At 44.5% G+C, this 23193-nt stretch overlaps 1 protein-coding gene and 1 long non-coding RNA gene across 5 annotated transcripts in view; one reads left to right on the forward strand and one right to left on the reverse strand.

The window, feature by feature from the left end:
- Nucleotides 1-23193, reverse strand: part of IGLL1 (immunoglobulin lambda like polypeptide 1) — a 257330-nt gene that overhangs the window by 117082 nt on the left and 117055 nt on the right. The gene's annotated exons all lie outside the window — the stretch shown is intronic.
- LOC149119906 (uncharacterized) overlaps nucleotides 1-23193 on the forward strand; it is a 75453-nt gene that overhangs the window by 2874 nt on the left and 49386 nt on the right. For all 4 annotated transcript variants that reach the window (XR_016227377.1, XR_016227376.1, XR_016227375.1 and 1 more), the window contains exon 2: nucleotides 18348-18540. This is a non-coding gene — a long non-coding RNA (uncharacterized LOC149119906). The remainder of the gene's footprint in view (nucleotides 1-18347; nucleotides 18541-23193) is intronic.

The following is a 23193-nucleotide window of genomic DNA, read 5'->3' on the forward strand; positions in this document are numbered from 1 at the left end:
AGAGGGGCAACTGGAACAGAATTCGGCACCCTAACCAGGACTAGAACCCGATGTGCCAGTGCTGCAAGGCAGAGGATTAACCTATTGAGCCGTGGCGCCGGCCACCACAGTGAATTCTAGGACTGTTGCAATAAGGAGAATATGAAATTCAATTTAGGCTGTTTTGGGGTAAATAGATGTTTAAACTTATGTGGCTTCACCAAGAAAATGGAATTGCAAGCAGCCTGCTGTGATACTGGCTCTTCATGGGGCCAGGGCTGTGTAAATGTCTTCATTCATCAAAATATTAGATTGTACCCCGTAAATATGGATAGTTAGTATGTCAATAAATAAAAAACTAAGTTGACAGCTTTGATAATTACTGATATAGGAATGAAAGGGGAATGGTTGCCTTGAGGGCGGAGATGGGCTGTAGATAGTTAGTTGTCGTTGTTGTTTTTTGACAGGCAGAGTTAGAGAGAGAGAGAGAGAGAGAGAGAGAGAGAGAGAGAGGGAGGGAGGGAGAGAGAAAGGTCTTCCTTTTTCCATTGGTTCACCCCCGAAGTGGCCACTACGGCTGGCATGCTGCGACTGGCATGCTGCGCTGATCTAAGGCTAGGAACCAGGTGCTTCCTCCTGGTCTCCCATGCGGATGCAGGGTCCAAGCACTTGGGCCAGCCTCCACTGCACTCCTGGGCCACAGCTGAGAGCTGGACTGGAAGAGGAGCAACGGGGACAGAATCCAGCGCCCCAACCGGGACTAGAACCCGGGGTGCCGGCGCCACAGGTGGTGGATTAGCCTAGTGTGCCACGGCACCGGAAATAGTTTTGTTTTAGGACAGAAGCCAGTAACCACTGCTTTAACTCTTGGTGGGATAGCAATTTCTAACTTTATTAATAACTGGGTTGTGAGTATAAGTGAACGAGTAACAGTCCTAGTAGGTTTGTTTAAGCAATGAATATTATGATCTAGCTATTGGATTCATTCTCTAAAGTTGGGCATTGTTATTTAAGAATGAGTTGCACTAGTCATTGTTGAATGGAGACTGATAGATTCTTCTATAGGAGTCTGGAGGCGGGCAATAAAACATTGCAGAGCAAGATAATGAGAATTAGAAGAGCTATTCCTATTGATGGGGGTAATGACAAAGGAAAATGAACTTTTGTTCTCACAGAGTTTCATTTGGGGATGACTGAATATCATTTGGTGTGAGTTCAAGGGGCTAGGTGTCGAATTTCTCCTCCTCCTTCATCTTGCCTCTTCCTCTTTCTCCTCCTCCTCCTCCTCTTCTTCTAGATTTATTTATTTTATGGGAAGAATTAGAGACGTGTGTGTGTGTGTGTGTGAGAGAGAGAGAGAGAGAGAGAGAGAGAGAGAGAGAAATCTTCCTTCTGCATGTTTACTCCCTAGATGGTCCCAATGGCAGGACTGGAGTCAGGAACTTTTCTGGGTTCCCACACGGGTGCAGGGGCCCAAGGGCTTTGGCTGTCCTTTGCTGCTTTTCCAGGCCATTAGCAGGGAGCTGGTTTGGAAATGGAGCAGTTGGGATTTAAACCAGTGTCCATATGGGATATCAGTGTTTCAGGTGGCATCTTTAGCCACTATGCCACAGGACAGGCTCCATGCAGCAACTTCTTCAGATCCTTAATTTGTGGCATGGTCTGCTACAATGGAAAATCCTTGGAGCTGGTGTCTGCATCCAAGCAGCTATTGAGAACAGAGACAGCTGGCCCAGGGCTGTGGTTCTGCCATGGCTGCACCAAGAGTCTCAGGGACAGTGGTGCTGGAGAACCTGGATCTCACTCACCCCACCTTGGTGCTGCCTTTTCTGAAAAAGCGTTTTTTACTTCTCTGGTTCCCCTTAAGTTCATAGCTGCTACTCTTCCTTCAAAATACAGTGTGATTTTCTCTTTTCCTCGACTTTTGCTATGAATGCTTGGATTTTTTTCTTTGGTACATATTTTGTTTATGTTATACATGTTTCATCTATTTCCTTTATACCATTATAGGAACATAGTGGCACTTCCAGCACCCTCCCTCCTACCCATGCTCCAGCACATTGTTTTTGTTGTGACCTGGGATGGAAATGCACCTGGTTGGTGGAAGGTTGGGTTGCTACTCAGCATCCTTATTTTTTTTAACTTTTTATTTATTTGAGAGATAGAATTACAGACAGTGAGAGGGAGAGACAGAGAGAAAGGTCTTCCTTCCATTGGTTCACTCCCCAGAAGGCTGCATTGGCTGGAGCTGCAGCAATCCAAAGCCAGGAGCCAGGAGCTTCTTCCAGGTGTCCCACAGGGGTTCAGGAACCCAAGGATTTGAACATCATCAACTGATTACCCAGGTCACAGCAGAGAGCCAGATTGGAAGAGGAGCAGCCAGGACTAGAACCAGTGCCCAGATGGGATGCCGGTGCCACAGGCAGATTAACCTGTGCTGGGGCTGGTGCCATGGTTCACATGGTTAACCTCTGCTTGCGGTGCCGGCATCCCATATGGGTGCTGGGTTCTAGTCCCGCTTGCTCCTCTTCCAGTCCAGCTCTCTGCTGTGGCCCAGGAAGGCAGTGGAGGATGGCCCAAGTGCTTGGGCCCCTGCATATGCATAGGAGACCAGGGGGAAGCACCTGGCTCCTGACTTCAGATCAGTGCAGCTCTGGCCGTGGCAGCCATTTAGGGGGTGGACCAGTGGAAGGAAGACCTCTCTCTCTCTCTTTTTCTCTCTCTCTCTCTCATTGTCTAACTCTGTAAAATTAAAAAAAAAAAACTACTCTACCATGGTCCCGGCCCCTGGAATCTCCTCAGAAGTTGTGGGGTTGAAATCAATCTCTGAGCTGAGGATTTTCTACCAGATTTTTTTCTCAACAACACATCTTGAAGTGTTTGGATTTGGTCTACAAAGAGTGTGCTAGTTCTTTTAAAAAAACTTGTATTTATTTTTTGAGATAACATATAATTTACATTATAGCCAAAGGCTTATTGGTGCCCCTAAATAAAGAGTTCCAGAAATAAAAAGTGAGAAGACCATAGTCCAGTAGGAAAGGAGGCACGGGCTACACAGAATAACCAACAGAAAAGATGTTCATGTTGACTCACATAAAGTAAATTTTAAAGTAGTCCCCAAATCATTAAAACTCTAGTAGAATATAATTCCTATCAATTTTCTTGGATAAATATTTAACACAAAATGAGACAAAACACTCTATTTCCAGTAAAACTATATATTCAGGCATTTTTCTCTTTAAATATTGGCTGCCACCCTATAAGAGAGGACATGCACCATTTGTCTTTCTGTGTTTGGATTATTTCACTCAATAGCATGTCCTCCAGTTCCAGCCATTTTTCCTGCAAATGGTAGAATTTCATTCTTTTTATGGCTGAATAATCCTCCTATGTGTGTGTGTGTGTGTGTGTGTGTGTGAGAGAGAGAGAGAGAGAGAGAGAGAGAGAGAGACCTTAGCAGGTTTTCAGCTGTCAACTTCAGTGGGTTTAAGAAGTGACCCTGCCGCTCCTCAGTTGAGTGTGTGTGCTCCATTCTGCACACCTGCAGATGGAACCAAGGGCTGGAATGGTGATTGCTTTATGAGGAAAGGTGGCTGTGAAGCTGCTGGGTCATCCCAGGGCTGCACCTGGTTGCATGCTCCCCAGCAATCTGCTCAAGGCCCATCTACCCTTGGTCTGACCACAGGTGTAGAGTTCAGCATTTCTTTCCCACATGTGGGCACCCTTTTCTCTGTGGGATTTATGTGGATTCCCCTGTTGGGAGTGAGGGGCTGTCTTGTTAGGCACATGAGGCCATTTGTATTTCCTTTTGGTAACCTGTGTGCTTCTGTTCAACCTGCATTTCTTTTGAGACATTGATGTTTTTCCCATTGAATTATGTATGCTTTCATTTTTAAAGATTGCATTTATTTATCTGAGAGGCACAGTAATATTAAGGGGTGGTGGTGGTGGGGAGTGATCCTGAGATACTCCATCTACTGTACATGCTCCATCTATTGATTCCCTTCCCAAGTGGTCACACTGGTGAGAGCTGGGCCGATCTGAAGCCGTGAGCCAGGATGTTAGGACCTCTCCTTCCTTCCTCTTTCAAATGGGGATGGGATGGGAATAGCAATGGGAGCAGCAGAGCTCAGGCAGCAGCTGTTTGTATTGCAGAGACTGTTAGTAGCCCCAGTTGATGTGTGGGACACTGAGGCCCAGAGCCACCAAGTACCTATCTCATGGTGGGGGTCTGGAATCCAAACTCTTAGCTGTCAGCTGAACTTGTAACTGCACCCTCCTGTCAGTGAGGTGGGAGGGAGGAGGAACTGAAGGCGATGTTGCTGGCAAAGCCTCGACACAAAGGAGCTGCTCAGGAATGACAGCTGTGTCCAGTTAGTAGCATGGAGCTTAATCCAGATCTCCCACATGGGTGTCAGGCACCTAACTACCTGACCATCCCTTGCACTCTCCTACAACCCACACTAACTTCTTCTTTTTTTTGTATTAAGTTTATTGATTTATTTGAAAGAGTTGCAGGGTGGGGGAGAGAGAGGGAGAGAGACAGAGAGTTCTTCCATTAGCTGGTTCATTCCAGAGATGGCTGTGATGGGCAGGCTGAAGCCAGGCACCAGGAGCATCATTCAGTTCTCCCATGTGGGTGGCAGGGCCAAACATTTGGGTCCTGTTCCTCTAATTTTTGCAGGTCATCAGCAGGGAGCTGGATTGGAAGTAGAGCAGCTGAGCAATGAACTGACCACCATATGGATGCCAGCATTGCAGGCAACAGCCTTATACACTAAGCCACAGGGCTGGCCTCCACATGAACTTCTATTTCTCTCATATTGTTCAGCCAGAGCCACATGGACCAACTTATTTAAAAAAATGAAACCTATGATTTTTAGTTTCTGCCTACATTGATAGAATATTATACAATAAAATCATCTTGTTAATTTGTGTGGCAACAAATTTGCTGTGTTTCCAGTGCACTTTGTTATTGGCAAAGCTGATGCTCAAAATATAGTAAGAATCACTAGAAGCACATTTAGCCTAGTGATTAAGATGCTCATTAAGAGACCCACACATCGGAGCTGGTGCTGTGGCGCAGCAGGTTAAAGCCCTGGCCTGATGCGCCGGCATCCCATATGGGTACCGATTCTAGTCCAGGCTGCTCCTCTTTTGATCCAGTTCTCTGCTATGGCCTGGGATAGCAGTAGAAGATGTCCCAAGTTCTTGGGCCCCTGCACCCACATAGGAGACCCAGAAGAAGCTCCTGGCCCCTGGCTTTGGATCGGCACAGTTCCGGTCATTGCAGCCATCTGGGGAGTGAACCAGTGGATGGAAGACCTCTCTCTCTGTCTCTCTCTCTCTGTGTCTCTGTCTTTCAAATAAATACAATAAATATTTACAAAAAAACCCACATCATTGGACCTAGGTTCAGTTCCTCCTGTCTTTAGCTCCTGATTCCAGCTTCCTGCTAATGCAGACTCTAGAAGGCATCAGTGATGGCCTGAGTAAGTCAGTTCCTGCCAGCCACAGCCACATGGGAATCCTTGGTTGCATTTCCAGCTCCCAGCTTCAGTTCCTACCTGGTTTATCCCATTTGGTTGCAAGAATTTTGGGAATAAACCAAAAAATGGGAGTACCATCTGTGTCTCAGCCTCTCCAAAAATTTAAAGACTTAGAAGATGTGTTCATTATTGAAAGGCAGAGTGACAGAGAGGGAGACACAGAGAGATCTTCCATCCACTGGTTCACTTCCTAGAATGCCACAGCAGCCATGTGTGGAACTCCATCATGATTTCCCACATGCGGAACAGGGACCCAAGTACTTGGGGTGCCTTTGGCCTTAGCAGGCACATTAGGAAGAAGGCAGATATGCAGTGGAGGAGCCAGGACTCAAATCATTACTCCAGCATGAAATGCCAGCGTCATTGTTGACAGCCTAAACCATAGTGCCATGATGCTGTCACCACAAAATAAATAACGTTAAAAATCTTTTAAATGCATAATGAGAACACTGGAGTTGCCCCAGTGGTGGGGGAAGACAGGGAGCCCGCCAGCCAAGGACATGTTACAGGCTGGCACATGGACATGTTACAGGCTGAACCTACTAGGTCCCTGCTGTCTGGCAGGGGGCACTGTGGAGTAAAGCATGCTCAAATGATTGAGTACAGTGAGGCTTTGGTGGTACTAGGCAAGACTGACGTTTATTGCACCTGGCAAGCAGCAGAATTTGGCCCAAATGCTTGCCCCATTTCCAATGTGTGGGAGACCCAGCTGGAATTCCTAACTCAAGGCTTTGGCCTGGCCCAACCATGATCATTGAAATCATTTGGTGAATGAACCAGTAGATGGAAAATCTCTCTCTCTGTTTCTAGCCCTCTCTATCTGTAATCTGTCTTTCAGAGAAATAAGTCTTTTTTTTTATAAAAGGCCCCTCCTTGCAATGCCATTGCACTGGGGGCTAAGTTTCCAGCACAGGTATTTTGGGAGGACATTTGAGCCACAGCATTCTTTCAAGGAAGCAGCCAGCAGTGCAGACAGGTGAGGGCTTTACAACCTTCCTGCAAGACATCTCTAGTGGGTGGGCCAGAGAGTGGGGCCAGGAGGAAAGACTCTGTTCTGTCCCACAAGGACCACAGGCAGGGCGTGGCAGCTGAGAGGCCCCCATCCTGTAATTGGTTAAGGACAAGCAGCCACTCTTTTCAGCCAGGAGAGAATCCTGGGCTCCCATCCCTTCAGTTCAGCCACGGGCTTCCTGCTCAGGGGTCAGTCCTTGTGAACACCAGTGTGTTGGGCTCCACAGCCCCCTGGCCCACATGATGGAAACTTTCCAATAGGATTAGACCTTCCCTGGTAGCTGTCACACAGGCCAGTGCTTTCTGACACAGGATCTGCAGAGCAGACACATGAGCACAAGAGACAAGGAGGCTTTTGTATTGAACACTGCCATCTAATGTCAATGTTCAGCCAGCAGGAGGCCACAAGACGAGGGGTTCTCCTGAGTAAGAGGTGTGCCACAGGTTGGAGGGCGGAGGAGAGGATCAGACAGACGGGAGGGTCTCCAGATGAAGAGACTAAGGAATCAGGTCTGGAGGCCAGAAAAGGCAGGAAGCAGGTTGGCAAGTGGGTCCTGCATCCATGGCTGTGTGCCCCTCATCAGACACTGCCTGGGCGGTAGGACAGCAGCAGCTATGAGGGTCCACATCCCTAGGGCTTAGATAATCTGGTCCAGAGGTGCAGGGAAAGGCAGGAATGCAGGCAAAATGGTCCCCCGGAGACAGCTGTAAGCCCCAAGAGGAGAGGCTGGCATGGAAAGAAATACCCATGGGCTTTTTAAAAAAGATTTTTCTTTTTATTTATTTATTTGAGAGGAACAGACAGAAAGAAAGGACTTCCATCTGCTGGTTCACTGCCCTGATGGCTGCAATGGCCAATGCTGAGGGGCGGAGCCAAGATGGCGGAATAGTGAGGGTGTGCACCGATAGTCCGGGAAAATTTAGTTTAATAAAAGTGGAGTTATGGTAGCCTCAGAAAAAGGATCAGGAAAAAATTGCAGAGGAAACTCTTCCGGATCTAGTAGCTATGACTCAGAGGACCTACTGGGAGAGCAAGGTTACCCACCACGCAGAAGCCGAGCTGCGGGAGCCGCAGGGTCTGCGTGCCAGTGCGGGAAGGGGAGTGGATGTGGCACAGACACCAGCGGGGAGAGGAGGGTGGCCAGGGCTCCGAGTCCACACCTTGGTGCTGGAAGGGGAGGTGAGCTGAGTAACCGGAGACATTGGCGGGGAAATGGCGGACAGAATCTAGAGGGAAGCAGGCTTTGAAGCGGGAAAGTTCACCAGACTGACGACAGGAGAGAAGGAAAAAGAAAAAAGGGTGGGGGGGTACTGGTACAGACTAGTTTCTCTCTCCGCCAACCTTGCAAAGGCAAGCAAGAGACAAACAGCAGGCCCCACTCAGGATATACATAATAAAAGGGGAGAGCTAAGGCTACAATTCAGTAACCTAGGCAACCCAGTGCGAGTCTGCAGGAGAAACTGAGCTGGCACAGACTCTTTGGGTAGAAGCCAGAGATCGGAAACTAAATACCATCAATTCTGCTCAGCCGTGTGGTATTACTTACCTCCTGAATAAAAAATAAAATAAATAAATAAATAAATAAATAAAAAGAGAGAGATTTCCATGCGTAACCTGAGGGTGTCACCTTTGCACACCTGTAACCTGGAAGAACCAAGCAGAGCTCTCAGGCCACACCCATCTCAAGCCTCCAAGGCTCCTCCCACAGAAGGCAGTCCACTTAACACAGACATAGTATTAAAAAAAAACTCACAGTGAGGGAAGAAGAATTAACTATGCCAAGCAACAACAGAGACATTCTAGTACAGGAAGCTCATAGAACCCCCAGTAAACATGACCAAAAAGATCCTCACCACGACACGTTGTAATTAAACTCACCACAGTGAAACATAAAGCAAAGATCCTAAAATGTGCAAGAGAGAAACGTCAGATTACTCTCAGAGGATCTCCAATCAGACTCACAGCAGACTTCTCATCAGAAACACTACAGGCTAGGAGGGAATGGCGAGACATAGCACAGATGCTGAGAGAAAAATTGCCAGCCCAGAATATTATATCCTGCTAAGCTCTCATTTATGAATGAAGGTGAAATAAAGACCTTTCATGGCAAACAGAAATTAAAAGACTTTGTGGCCACTCGTCCGGCCCTGCAAAAGATGCTTAAAGATGTGCTACACTCAGAAACACAGAAACACGGCCATCAATATGAAAGAAGGTAAAGGCAGAACACCTACCAGTAAAAGAGCATGGGAAGCTCAAAGCATATACTAGAAATATCTCCGGGAAAATGGCAGGGCAAAGTCACTATGTATCAATAGTCACATTAAACGTTAATGGACTTAACTCTTCAGTTAAAAGACACCGATTGGCTGATTGGCTTAAGGAACAAAACCCAACTATTTGTTGCCTACAAGAAACACATCTCTCTAACGAAGATGCAAGTAGACTGAAAGTGAAAGGTAGGAAAAAGATATCCATGCCAACAGAAACCAAAAAAAAGCAGGTGTAGCCATATTAATATCAGACAAAATAAACTTTAATACAAAAACTGTTAAGAGAGACAAAGAGGGGCACTATATAATGATTAAGGGTTCAATTCAACAGGAAGATGTAACTATTATAAATGTATATGCACCTAATTACAGGGCACCGGTTTATTTAAAAGATATGTTAAGGGACTTCAAGGGAGACTTAGATTCCAATACAATAGTACTGGGGGACTTCAATATTACACTCTCAGAAACAGATCATCCAGACAGAAGATCAACGAGGAAACAGCAGATTTAATTGACACTATTGCCCAAATGGATCTAACAGATATCTACAGAACTTTCAATCCTGCATCTAAAGACTTTACATTCTTCTCAGCAGTGCATGGAACCTTCTCTAGGATTGATCACATACTAGGCCATAAAGGAAGTCTCAGCAAATTTAAAAGAATTAGAATCATACCATGCAGCTTCTCGGACCACAGTGGAATGAAGCTGGTGATTAGCAACTCAGGAAACCCTAGAAAGTATGCAAACACATGGAGACTGAACAACATGCTCCTGAATGAACACTGGGTCATTCAAGAAATCAAAAGAGAAATCAAAAACTTTCTGGAAGTAAATGAGGATAACAACACTACATATCAAAACTTATGGGATATGGCAAAAGCAGTATTGAGAGGCAAGTTTATAGCAATAGGTGCCTATATCAAGAAATTGGAAAGGTACCAAATAAATGAGCTTTCAGTGCATCTCAAGGAGCTAGAAAACCTACAGCAAACCAGACCCAAATCGAGTAGGAGAAGAGAAATAATTAAAATCAGACAAGAAATTAACAGGATTGTGTGGGGAGCAACTCGGACTAGACTAAGTTACTCGAATTAAGACTTATTCTATGCATCGGCTCTCCCAAAATATGGCGCTGAGAAGGGAGTAAACATCTTCTACACAGCTGCCTCTCACCAATTTGATTGACTGAGCTGCAGGAGCTGATCTTGCTCCTGATTGGAGGAGAGCAGCGTACTCGGTGTGTGGGTAGCAGGGTTGGGATTGGTGGAAGAGGACTATAAAGGAGGAGAGAGATGGCATGCACCAGGAACATCTAAGGGGAACATCTAAAGGGAACACCTGAGCAGCCCCCGAGAGAGCCGGCCGGCGGCGTGCCGCTCCCCCGCGGAAGTGGGGAAAGTGGCAGGGGGAACCGCCCTTCCATGGAGGTGGAAGGGTCGGTAGCCAACCCAGGAAGAACCAGCAGCAAACCCGGGGAGGGCTGAGCAGACAAAAGAACAGCGCAGGGTCTAGTGTCGTTCCTCCACGAAGAGGGGGAGCGACAGGATTGAATCCAAAAAAACATTACAAAAAATCAGCCAAACGAGGAGCTGGTTTTTTGAAAAAATAAACAAAATGGACACCCCATTGGCCCAACTAACTAAAAAAAGAAGAGAAAAGACCCAAATCAATAAAATCAGAGATGAAAAAGGAAATGTAACAACAGACACCACAGAAATAAAAAGAATCATCAGAAATTACTACAAGGACTTGTATGCCAGCAAACAGGGAAACCTATCAGAAATGGATAGATTCCTGGACACATGCAATCTACCAAAATTGAACCATGAAGACATAGAAAACCTAAATAGACCCATAACTGAAACAGAAATTGAAACAGTAATAAAGGCCCTCCCAACAAAGAAAAGCCCAGGACCCGATGGATTCACTGCTGAATTCTACCAGACATTTATTTTTTTTTTTTTTTTTTTTTTTTTTTTTTTTATCTTTTATTTAATGAATATAAATTTCCAAAGTACGTCTCATGGGTTACAATGGCTTTCCCCCCCATACCGTCCCTCCCACCCACCACCCTCCCCTTTCCCACTCCCTCTCCCCTTCCATTCACATCAAGATTCATTTTCGATTATCTTAGTATACAGAAGATCAGCTTAGTATACCTTAAGTAAGGATTTCAACAGTTTGTTCCCACACAGGAACATAAAGTGAAAAATAATAGATGATTTTTTTTTACATGATGATGAAATCAGATCAGACCTATTGTCATGTTTAATCCCAGTGAGAGTCAAGTTGGGAATTGATAGTTTCTTTTCTTTTTTTTTTTTTTTTAACAGAAGATCAGTTTAGTGTACATTAAGTAAAGATTTCAACAGTTTGCACCCCCATAGAAACACAAAGTGAAATATACTGTTTGAGTACTCGTTATAGCATTAAGCCTCAGTGTACAGCACATTAAGGACAGAGATCCTACATGAGGAGTAAGTGCACAGTGACTCCTGTTGTTGACTTTACAAATTGACACTCCTGTTTATGGCATCAGTAATCTCCCTATGCACCAGTCATGAGTTTCCAAGGCTATGGAAGCCCCTTGAGTTCTCCGACTCTTATCTTGTTTAGACAAGGTCATAGTCAAAGTGGAGGTTCTCTCCTCCCTTCAGAGAAAGGCACCTCCCTCTTTGAAGACCTGTTCTTTCCACTGGGATCTCACTCACAGAGATCTTTTTGACAGAGTGTCTTGGCTTTCCATGCCTGAAATACTCTCATGGGCTTTTCAGCCAGATCCGAGTGCCTTTAGGGCTGATTCTGAGGCCAGAGTGCTATTTAGGACATCTGCCATTCTATGAGTCTGCTGAGTATCTCACTTCCCATGTTGGATCACTCTCCCCTTTATTTATTCTATCGGTTAGTGTTAGCAGATACTAGACTTGTTTATGTGCTCCCTTTGACTCTTAGTCCTTTCATTATGATCAATTGTGAACTGAAATTGATCACTTGGAATAGTGAGATGGCATTGGCACATGCCACCTTGATGGGATTGAATTCTACCAGACATTTAAAGAAGAACTAACTCCAATTCTTCTCAAACTATTCAGAACAATCGAAGAAGAGGGAATCCTCCCAAATTCTTTCTATGAAGCCAGCATCACCTTAATCCCTAAGCCAGAGAAAGATGCAGCACTGAAAGAAAATTACAGACCATTATCCCTGATGAACATAGACGCAAAAATCCTCAATAAAATTCTGGCCAATAGAATGCAACAACACATCAGAAAGATCATCCACCCAGACCAAGTGGGATTTACCCTGGTATGCAGGGATGGTTCAACATTCGCAAATCAATCAATGTGATTCACCACATTAACAGACTGCAGAAGAAAAACCATATGATTATCTCAATAGATGCAGAGAAAGCATTTGATCAAATTCAACACCCCTTCATGATGAAATCTCTAAGCAAATTGGGTATAGAAGGAACATTCCTCAATATAATCAATTTATGAAAAACTCATGGCCCGCATCCTACTGAATGGGGAAAAGTTGGAAGCATTTCCACTGAGATCTGGCACCAGACAGGGATGCCCACTCTCACCACTGCTATTTAACATAGTTCTGGAAGTTTTAGCCAGAGCCATCAGACAAGGAAAAGAAATTAAAGGAATACAAATTGAGAAGGAAGAAGTCAAACTATCCCCCTTTGCAGACGATGTGATTCTGTACTTAGAGGATCCAAAGAACTCTACTAAGAGACTATTAGAACTCATAGAGGAGTTTGGCAAAGTGGCAGGGTATAAAATCAATGCACAAAAATCAACATCCTTTGTATACACAAGCAATGCCACAGCTGAGAAAGAACTGCTAAGATCAATCCCATTCACAATAGCTACAAAAACATTCCAATACCTTGGAATAAACTTAACCAAGGACGTTAAAGATCTCTACGATGAGAATTACAAAATCTTAAAGAAAGAAATAGAAGAGGATACCAAGAAATGGAAAAATCTTCCATGCTCATGGATTGGAAGAATCAACATCATCAAAATGTCCATTCTCCTAAAAGCAATTTATAGATTCCGTTAACTTTAAATACCTAAGAATAATTGTGTGTTGATTACAGAGTTCAATCAATATTATTAAGTAGAACCAAAAAAGTACTAAAAAGGATAAAGTATTAAGTTGTACATCAACAGTCAGGACAAGGGCTGCTCATGTCACTCTTTCTCGAAGTGCCCATTTCATTTCAACAGGTTTCCTTTTTGGTGCTCAGTTAGTTGTCACCGATCAGGGAGAACAAATGATATTTGTCCCTCTGGGTCTTGCTTATTTCACTCAGCCTGATGTGTTCCAGATTCCTCCATTTTGTTGCAAATATCCGGATTTCATTGTTTTTGACTGCTGTATAGTATTCTATAGAGTACATGTCCCATAATTTCTTTATCCAGTCTACTGTTGATAGGCATTTGGGTTGATTCCAGGTCTTAGCTATTGTGAATCAAGCAGCAATAAACATTGAGGTGCAGACTGCGTTTTTGTTTGCCAATTTAATTTCCTTTGGGCAAACTTCAAGGAGTGGGATGGCTGGGTTGAATGGTAAGGTTATCTTCAGGTTTCTGAGGAATCTCCAGACTGACTTCCATAGTGGCTTAACCAGTTTGCACTCCCACCAACAGTGGGTTAGTGTCCCTTTTTCCGGACATCCTCTCCAGCATCTGTTGTTGGTAGATTTCTGTATGTGAGCCATTCTAGCCGGGGTGAGGTGAAACCTCATTGTTGTTTTGATTTGCATTTCCCTGATTGCTAGTGATCCTGAACATTTTTTCATGTGCCTGTTGGCCATTTGGATTACCTCCTTTGAAAAATGTCTATTGAGGTCTTTGGCCCATCTCTTAAGTGGGTTGTTTGTTTTGTTGTTGTGGAGCTTCTTGATCTCTTTGTAGATTCTGGTTATTAAGCCTTTATCTGTTGCATAGTTTGCAAATATTTTTTCCCATTCTGTCGGTTGCCTCTTCACTCTCCTGACTGTTTCTTTTGCAGTACAGAAACTTCTCAATTTGATGCTATCCCACATGTTAATTTTGGCTTTGACTGCCTGTGCCTCCAGGATTTTTTCCAAGAGTCTTGGGTCTTTGCCTGTGCCTATATCTCGCAGGGTTTCACCAATGTTCTCTAATAACTTGATGGTGTTGGGTCGTAGATTTAGGTCTTTAATCCATGTTGAGTGGATTTTTGTGTAAGGTGAAAGGTAGGGGTCTGGCTTCATGCTTCTGCACGTGGAAATCCAGTTTTCCCAGCACCACTTATTGAATAGACTGTCCTTATTCCAGGGATTGGTTTTGGATCCCTGATCAAATATAAGTTGGCTGTAGATGTTTGGGTTGATTTCTGGTGTTTCAATTCTGTTCCATTGGTCTATCCATCTGTTTCTGTACCAGTACCATGCTTTTTGATTACCACTGCCCTGTAGTATGTCCTGAAATCTGGTATTGTGATACTTCCAGCTCTGTTTCTGTTGTACACGATTGCTTTAGCTATTCAAGGTTTCCTGTGTCTCCATATGAATTTAAGCATCATTTTTTCTAGATCTGAGAAGAATGCCTTTGGCATTTTGATTGGTATCACATTGAATCTATAAATTTCTTTTGGAGAATGGACCTTTTGCTGATGTTGATTCTTCTAATCCATGGGCATGGAAGATTTTTCCATTTCTTGGTATCCTCTTCTATTTCTTTCTTTAAGATTTTGTAATTCTCATAGTAGAGATCTTTAATATCCTTGGTTAAGTCCAAGGTGTTGGATTTTTTTGTGGCTATTGTGAATGGGATTGATTTTAGAAGTTCTTTCTCAGCCATGGCATTGCCTGTGTATACAAAGGTTGTGGGTCTTTGCACATTGATTTTATACCCTGCTATTTTGACAAACTCTTCTATGAGTTCCAATAGTCTCTTAGTAGAGTTCTTTGGGTCCCCTAAATAAAGAATCATGTCATCTGCAAAGAGGGATAGTTTGAGTTCTTCCTTCCCAATTTGTATTCCTTTAATTTCTTTTTCTTGCCTAATAGCTCTGGCTAGAACCTCCAGAACTATATTGAATAGCAGTGGTGAGAGTGGGCATCCCTGTCTGGTACCAGATCTCAGTGGAAATGCTTCCAACTTTTCCCCATTCAATAGGATGTTGGCTGTGGGTTTTTCATAGATTGCTTTGATTGTATTGAGGAATGTTCCTTCCAAACCCAGTTTGCTTAGGGTTTTCATCATGAACGGGTGTTGTAGTTTATCGAATGCTTTCTCTGCATCTATTGAGATAATCATATGGTTTTTCTTCTGCAGTCTGTTAATGTGGTGTATCACATTGATTGTCTTGCGCACATTAAACCATCCCTGCATACCAGGGATAAATCCCACTTGGTCTGGGTGGATGATCTTTCTGATGTGTTGTTGCATTCTATTGGCCAGAATTTTATTGAGGATTTTTGCATCTATGTTCATCAGGGATATTGGTCTGTAATTCTCTTTCAGTGCTGCATCTTTCTCTGGCTTAGGAATTAAGGTGATGCTGATGCTGGCTTCATAGAAAGAATTTGGGAGGATTCCCTCATCTTCGATTGTTCTGAATAGTTTGAGAAGAATTGGAGTTAGTTCTTCTTTAAATGTCTGGTAGAATTCAGCAGTGAATCCATCGGGTCCTGGGCTTTTCTTTGTTGGGAGGGCCTTTATTACTGTTTCAATTTCTGTCTCAGTTATGGGTCTGTTTAGGTTTTCGATGTCTTCCTGGTTCAATTTAGGTAGGTTGCATGTGTCCAGGAATCTATCCATTTCTGATAGGTTTCCCTGTTTGCTGGCATACAAGTCCTTGTAGTAATTTCTGATGATTCTTTTTATTTCCATGGTGTCTGTTGTTACATTTCCTTTTTCATCTCTGATTTTATTGATTTGGGTCTTTTCTCTTCTTTTTTTAGTTAGTTGGGCCAATGGGGTGTCAATTTTGTTTATTTCTTCAAAAAACCAGCTCCTCGTTTGGCTGATTTTTTGGAATGTTTTTCTTGATTCAATCCTGTTGATTTCTTCTCTGATTTTAATTATTTCTCTTCTCCTACTAGATTTGGGTCTGGTTTGCTGTAGGTTTTCTAGATCCTTGAGGTGAATTGAAAGCTCATCTATTTGGTGCCTTTCCAATTTCTTGATGTAGGCACCTATTGATATAAACTTTCCTCTTAACACTGCTTTTGCTGCGTCCCATAAGTTTTGGTATGTTGTGCTGTTATCCTCATTTACTTCCAGAAAATTTTTGATTTCTCTTTTAATTTCTTCTATGACCCATTGTTCATTCAGGAGCATGTTGTTCAATCTCCATGTGTTTGCGTATGCTCTAGGGATTCCTGAGTTGCTAATTTCCAACTTCATTCCTTTATGGTCTGAGAAGCTGCATGGTATGATTCTAATTCTTTTGAATTTGCTGAGACTTGCTTTATGGCCTAGTATGTGGTCAATCCTAGAGAAGGTTCCATGTACTGCTGAGAAGAATGTAAAATCTTTAGCTGTAGGATTGAAAGTTCTGTATATATCAGCAATCAGCCGAGACTCTTGCTATGAGCTGTCTAGGCTATGGAAGCCCCTTGGCTGCTCCACTTCTGATCCAGCTCTGTGCCAATGCTTCTGGGGAAACAGTGGGAGATGGCCCAAGTGCTTGGTCTCCTGCCAGCCATGTGAAAGATCTGGAGGAAGCTCCTGGCTTGTGGTTTCAGGCTGGCCCAGTCCTGGCTATTACAGTCATCTGAGGGGACTGAACCAGTGGATAGATCTCCCTATCATCCCCCACTCCCCATCACTCTGCCTTTCAAGTATATAAATCTTTAAAAATAAACAAAGCATACTGTTCACTGGGTCTTGGTATATTCAGGTTTTCCTGTCTTGTAATTTCCGTACTTTTCTCATCATCTCAAAGGGAAACACCATACTCCTTGTCAGAGAACCTCATTCTCTCCACCTGCCTTGCCTTGGTAACCCTTATCTACCTCCTGTCGCTGTGGATTTCTTTTCACTTCTGGCCATATCATGGAGATAGAGGGTCACTTTTATGTCTGTTTTCTTTCAATAAGCAAAATATATCCAAGGTTCATCCATATTGTAGCATATATCCACACCTGATCCTTTTATGGCTGAGTAATATCTACTGTGTGAACGAAGCATATTAATACTTTTCATTTATCACATGCTGGGTAAATGGGTCACTTACACATTTGGCTACTATGTATACTGACACTCTGAACTTTTCTGAGGAAGTCAAACTTTTAAGGGAGGGGCCGGCACTGTGGTTCACTTGGTTAATCTTCCACCTGCAGTGCCGGCATGCCATATGGGCGCCGGTTCTATTCCTGGCTGCTCCTCTTCCAGTCCAGCTCTCTGCTGTGGCCCAGGAAGGCAGTGGAGGATGGCTCAAGTGCTTGGGCCCCTGCACCCATGTGGGAGACCAGGAAGAAGCACCTGGCTCCTGGCTTTGGATAGGCACAGTTCCAGCTGTAGCAGTATTTGGGGAGTGAACCAATGAAAGGAAGACCTTTCTCTCTGTCTCTCTCTTACTTTCTGTAACTCTACCTGTCAAATAAATAAAACAAATTAAAAAAAAAACTTGTGAGGGATTTGCAGAATAAAGTGTGATGTTTAAATTCCACAACATTACTAGCTATACTTTTTAAAAACGGATTACAGCCATACCAGTGTTCATCTTCTCAGAGATACTTTGTGCATGACAATTCATTCTGGAGGCCCTTGCATGTCTTTGTCTTTGCCTTCCAACTTACTAGGATGTGAATTTCTACTAGTGCAGTTCATTGAACTCCATGTATATTTTTACATCCTATGATGTGTCAGCGATAGAGGCATGAGAGATATTCCAGCTGCTGATTGACTCCTCGAAGTACTTTCTACAACTGTAAGATCACAGCTGGGAACTGGGTTCCCAATCCAAGTTTTCCCCATGTGTGGAATGAGCCCAACGACTTGGACCCTCACTGCTGCCTCCCAATATTCATAGGAGCAGGAAGCTGGAAAGAGGAGACAGAGCTAGGGAATCAAATTGAACCATTTCTTTGTTGGATATTGATGTCCTGTTTGCTTTATGACTAGGCCAAACACCCATGCGTATTTTGATTATTCTTGTTCAAAATGTTTAGGCAATTTGGGGACACAGTTCATATATTCTTGCTGTCCCTGTCTCATATCCCTGTCTCTCTGGACTCTTTATGAATATGTGTTATGCTTGATGGTGTCCCACAGGTTTCTGAAACTATTGTTTGCTTATTATTCATTGGACTGGGCCATCTGCAGGGTCTGATCCACAGGTTCGGTGTTTCTTTTGCCTGTTCAAAATCCTATTGTATGAGGAGTTTGTCCTGCAACGTTTAAGCCTTAGCGCTCAATGTCTGTGTGGGAGGCTTTCTGTGGAAATAAGGTGTTCACAGGTAGAGTCAGGGATGATGAGCTCATCCTGTGTCAGAGTGGGTCCTGATCCATTGCTGTTGTTCTTCCATTCCAGGCAAATGTGGATGTGGAAGGAAGAAGACTCTGATGGCACAGGCAGAGGCTGGGAAGTTGCAGCTGCAAAGCAACAACCCAAGATGCAGCAAGTGCCAGAAACTAGGAAGAGCCCATGGAGGACCCTACGCTGGAGCCTTCAGATAGAGCAGGGAGCAGCAGGCCTCTGACATCAGGCCCTGCCCTCCAGAACTGTGAGCAACCTTCCTTTAAAGCCAGGCAGATGGCAGTAAGGAGCTATGGTGACTCGAGGAAGCTGGTGCAGGCCCCTGCAGGGGGGTTCTCAGTTGTTCTTTTGAATTCCAGAAACTCGAGTCACTCCTCTCATAAGATGTATTCGCTTACTGTTATTTCCTATCCTGTGAAACACTTCTCTTGATGTTTGTAGTGCTTAACACATAGATTCCTTCACTACTTTGAGTATAGTGTGAATGCCGAGTGCTCTGGGCCTAGTGAGTTCCATGTCTGTACTTCCTCAGAGGTAGTGTCAGCTGGCTGCAGTCTTGGTGATTCTGCTTGTGTTGGGAGATCCTGATCCTGAGCACTCCCAGGGTCAGTGCTTCCTGTGGAGGCCCCCCTGGACTCAGAACAAGTTGTGACAACAAGAGTGACATTTGCCAGACATGGTCCCAGAGTCTGATTGCCCAGGCTGTTCATTGGTGCCTTCTTCCCAGCACATGGGTAGATTCTAGTACCCCAGGAGGAGCAAGAGGTTTGGCATTAGTCCTTGTGTATGTGAGAAGTCCAGCACCTCGAGCCTCTCTCATCAGAGAAGGGTGCACCTGTGCATTTCTAGATTCCCAGGAGTGTGCCAGAGCTTCCTGAGTCCCCTACAGACAATCATGACTTAGCTCTGCGGCAATGTTATTGGGTTAGTTTGTCCTTTATCTAAGGGAGTTGTCAACTACTTAGAGTATCCACAAAGTTAAGCAGTGGCTGTGATAGTTTTGAGAGTTTTGCTGGGGACCATTGTACTTATCACCTTGGACAAGCTCAAGGTCAGGTCAAGTTCAGCCTAGAAAGTGGGTTCTTCCCGAAGGCAGCAGACTCCTCAGAGAGTGCTCATTCTCTATGAATAAGGCTTTGGGGAAGCCACAGACTGATTGTGCTCCTGGCAGTGGCTGCCCACTGCTGGTTTTCACCATGAACGTGGGCTTCCGTTTTCTGTGTTCCTGTGGAACTGCAGAGCAGCAGGTTGTACTCGGGACAGGGAGACTGCCACCAACCCCCTGTTCTTCCTGAGAGTCAGCTGTGCTTTGTTTTTCTGTGCTCGGTACTGCCTGGGTTCCTGCAGATGTTGGGTTAGTTTCCAGGATTCTTGAAATGCTAATGGCTTTTTGGCCCTTTTCCCTTTTGTGCTGGATGGGCTTGCTGCCCCTGCACCTTTGGGCATGTGGTCTTCAGGCCATCTGCTCCATGCTTCCTGGCCTGCATACTCCTCCACATGGTGCTAGTGGTGTTCGGTATGAATCCAGATTTCTCTGTCTTTTTTAGATAGGGCCCTCACTCTCCTATGCATTTCTCCCACTGAATCAAAAGATTAAAAACTTATAAAATGTTAATGGTGACTGTTTTTGGCTGGTTTCTCACTGATTTATTGGAGGGCAGAATTGGAGGGCTTTCAGCTGCTGTTTACTATACAGTCATCTACTTCTCCTTTTTGTGGCAATTGTAAGGATATAGCACATAACTGACTACCCTTGGGAGCTTGTGACTGTCAGAATATGCTGTAAATTCTCTCTCAGAGTGAAGGGCCCGAGTGCTCAGGCGAAGAAGATATTTAGGTGTGTGTGGAGCTGCTAAAGGGCTGTGGACTCCCTCAGACAATGACAGAGGACATGTGTCCCATGTTGAGATGTCATGGTCCCAGCCTAACTTGGAAGTGCAGAGGCTAAAGTGGATGAGAGCAGCAGTGAGGCTGAGGGCACAGTGAAGAACCTAAGCAGCTACGTCCTGTGCAAGATCTTGAGGAGAGCAAAGGAGGTGGAGGAGGGGGAGAGAAGGGGCTGGGAGGGGCAGGACAGGGGTCACTGGCCCATGGGGTTGAGTCATGGCTTCTCCCATTCTGCCTTTCTCCAGTGCCTTCCACGACCAGTGAAGATGTCTTTGATCTCTGTCTTCATTGCTCTCTTCAGAGGTTCCATCAGCTTTGGACAGCTCTATAGGCTAGATGAGTTGGTGAGTGTTCTGCTCTCTTTGGCTGCTCCTTTGTTTTCAGAAACACACAGGTGATTCTGTAGAAATTGACCCTAAAAATCCTTCAGCCTCATCAGGATTTCACCAGCTTTACATGCACATGTGTGTGTGTGTGTGTGTGTGTGTTGCTGTATGAAATACATCAGCTCAGTAATACGGTGCTAGAAAAAGAAGATCCATGTAGGAAATGGCATACTAAGAAGGTAGCTGGAGGAAGGAGAGACATTTGTATTGACAACCATGCACACAGCAAGAATAGTTCTAAGTAGCACAAAGACAGGTGGATAAATGTGTGTAGTATCGTCCCCTGAATAATAGAGTAGTTATGTCCCCTAGCAATTCCACTGCTGGTGATATGAGGAAATTTAGAATTCAAGGACAGTGGGATTTAAAGATACACCTAAAATATATACTTTGTCAATAGAAGGTAGTTTAAGTTCCAGACATTTTTGTAATAAAACAAACACTTAGTACTTTCCTCAATAACTAAGGATCTTGGCAATTTGGCCATGTCCATGGAGTCTTCCAGTTTGTATTTTTTAAAAGATAGATAGATAGGTAGATCTATTTATGTATTTATTTGAAAGGCAGAGTTAGAGAATGAGAGAGAGAATCCAGTCTCCCATCCACTGGTTCACTCCTGAAATGGCCACAATGGCTGGAATTGTGCCTTTCTGAAGCCAGGAGCTTCTTCCATGTCTCCCATGTGGGTGCAGGGGCCCAAGTACCAGAACTGTCATCTGCTGCCTTCCCAGGAGCAAAAGCAGGGAGCTGCATTGGAAATAGAACAGCCAGATGTTGAACCAGTGCCCTTAGGGGATGCCAGCACCACATGTGGCAGCTTTCCTCACTATGCCACAGTGCCAGCTCAGTTCTTCCACTTCTTTACTGAAGAAAAATGGGTCACCTTCACAGATATTGGAAGAGGCAGGTTTTCAGCACAGCACCCGATGCTGCTTGGGACATGCACATCCCTTGTCAGAGTGCCTGGGGTTGAGTTCCTGTCCCACTTCTGATTAATTTTCTTCTGATGTGTACCCTGGGAGGCAGCAGGTGGTACTGGGTGCTGTTGGTTGACTGTGATTCAGGTAAGAGACCCAGAGTGCCTTCATGTCTGCTGACTGTGGCTTGGCTACAAATGGGCTGCTGTGGATATTTGCAGGGTGAACCTGCAAAAGAGATGCATCTTGATCTCTGTCTAAAGATTTTATTTATTTGTCTGAGAGGCACAGTAATATTAAGGGGTGGGGGGTGATCCTGAGATACTCCATCCACTGGAGATGCTCCATCTATTGGTTCCCTTCCCAAATGGTCACACTGGTGAGAGCTGGGCCGATCTGAAGCCATGAGCCAGGATCTTAGGACCTCTCCTTCCTTCCTCTTTCAAATGGGGATGGGATGGGAATAGCAATGGGAGCAGCAGAGCTCAGGCAGCAGCTGTTTGTACTGCAGAGACTGTTAGTAGCCCCAGTTGACGTGTGGGACACTGAGGCCCAGAGCCACCAAGTACCTATCTCATGGTGGGGGTCTGGAATCCATACTCTTAGCTTTCAGCTGAACTTGTAACTGCACCCTCCTGTCAGTGAGGTGGGAGGGAGGAGGAACTGAAGTTGGTATTGCTGGCAAAGCCTCGACACAAAGGAGCTGCTCAGGGATGACAGCTTCCTTGTGGTGTGGCCCTTGTTGTCTGCTGTCAGGTTGTTTCCTGTGTGCTCTGGGGAGCAGTGTTTGTCCCCTGGTAGAGGTGAGTTTGGACAAATGTGCAGAGGTGCAAAACTGTTCAGGACGATGGACAGAATCGAGTGCTAAGGGCTGAGCTAAGACCTCCTTGTGTCTTGCTGGTGAAGCCAGGCCCTTGCTTTTCTGGGTGGTGCTTTGTTTTTGACATGTCACCATGTCTGTACCCAGGATCATTCAGTGCGGTTGTCCGAGGCTTAAAGCATTCAGTCCTTAGGTCTTTATTCCAGGGACTGGAAAATAGGGAGTATGAGAGAGAAGGTTGAATCCTCTGAGCACAGTAGTAATTCCTGTGAGTGGGATGCATGTGCAGTGATAAGGAATTCAGGGAGTGGCTCCTGAGAGGTCCAGCCTTGGTCTTGATAGATATTTGCCCTGAAGGTGGTTTGGTGAATGGGCATCCCAGTGGCAAGGAAAAGATCACAATGTGAAACCAGGAGAGATAACTTCAGACTCTTTGGGGAGGAAATGAGAGAAAAGCTGAATTTACCTTGTTGCAAAAAGAATTTAAGTCCATGTGTCAGTTTACTCATAATGTGCATTTTCCATGACCTTTTGAAGTCCCTTCATAAAGGAACTGCTGGAAGTAGCTCGTATAGACATCTTTCCTTAGTGTGGTGTGTTTATTGCCATCAGTGAACCTGCACTGATACTTTATTAATCACTAAAGGCCACAGTTTATTCAAATTCCTTAGCTGTACCCACATGTCTCTTTTCTGTACCAACACTACATCCAGAATTTAGTCTCAGACTCTTCATGTTTTTCTTATAGAATCCATTTCCTACTTTGAAAGTTAGACACACCCACTCACATGCACACTGACACACACACACACACACACACAGTGAGAGAGAGAGAGAGAATGAGATCTCAAGACCTTCTATCTGCTAATTCACTTCCCAGATACAAAGGT

The sequence above is a fragment of the Oryctolagus cuniculus genome, chromosome 21 (assembly GCF_051225735.1).
Source record: "Oryctolagus cuniculus isolate XC-2025 breed Fujian yellow rabbit chromosome 21, ASM5122573v1, whole genome shotgun sequence".
Classification (NCBI taxonomy): Eukaryota; Metazoa; Chordata; class Mammalia; order Lagomorpha; family Leporidae; genus Oryctolagus; species Oryctolagus cuniculus.